Source organism: Exserohilum turcica (genome assembly GCF_000359705.1).
Source record: "Exserohilum turcica Et28A unplaced genomic scaffold SETTUscaffold_2, whole genome shotgun sequence".
NCBI lineage: Eukaryota > Fungi > Ascomycota > Dothideomycetes > Pleosporales > Pleosporaceae > Exserohilum > Exserohilum turcicum.
In genome coordinates, this window is record NW_007360025.1 from 37062 (window position 1) to 38071 (window position 1010).

Here is a 1010-nt window from a genome sequence, read left to right on the forward strand (position 1 = left end):
ATCAACTTATTAGTACCGTACACCGTTGTATCTTTACTTCATCATGAAGATTTATCTTACATCTCTCTTCCTACTTCTACCAGCAGTCTCTGCTGTATGTATATTTAGCATGCCCCTTGGCTACTACTACGATGCTTGGCCGCTAGACTAATGTATAATGCATAGTGGAATAAGTGCTACTGCACAGGCATCCGTCAAGAGGTGGTGGATAGTATTGCTCAAGTATGTTGCACAAATGGAAATGGAGTTACCTTCCCACGCTCTCCTAGTGACGTCCTTGGATCCTGGGATGGTTCGGTATGCATCTTCTCTGGATCAGTAACTACTGAAAACTCGGTACGCTCCTTGGCTTCCTGCAAAACCTTTGATTTTGATTAGGCTGACTTGCTTAAGCAAAATGATGCTATTGCAGCTTTCGCTCAGTGCTGCACGGCAACTGGTGGTGTATCTGTTACGGGAGGTAATTGTTTCTAGTAGGAGAAATAACACTTGCATTAGTTAGCTGTAACGTAAGCGAGATATGGGAATATCAGCCTTTTGCATGATTCCAGCGTTATAGCTGTACCACGATTGTCCTTGCTATACTATTTATTATTATTATTATTCTAGTTTAACGTCCTTTTTCAGCCCAAAGGGCTATATAAGACGTGTAGGGTTTTTAGGCCTACAAGTATCTACGTAGGTTGTTTCTAGCTACAATATTTAGGAGGGGTTTTAACTAGATAAAGGTGAGGCTCGTAGCCTATTAGTTAGTAGGTAGGGGGTAGGATAGGGTGGGGGAGGTGTATGGCTACCTGTTATAGGTATTACTCCTTGTTTTCTGTGTTTCCCTTGTACTAGGCTTGTGTTCTAGCCTTTATTTCTTGAATAAAGGTAATAGTTGCTTCTATACCCTCTTTTGTTTAAAGGAGGATAGGTAGTAATAGATCGCCTTCGCAGGCTTCTCTTAGTCCTTTCCTTTCCTCTCTATATAGATTACATCTAAATAGAATATGAGGTAGGTCTTGTAT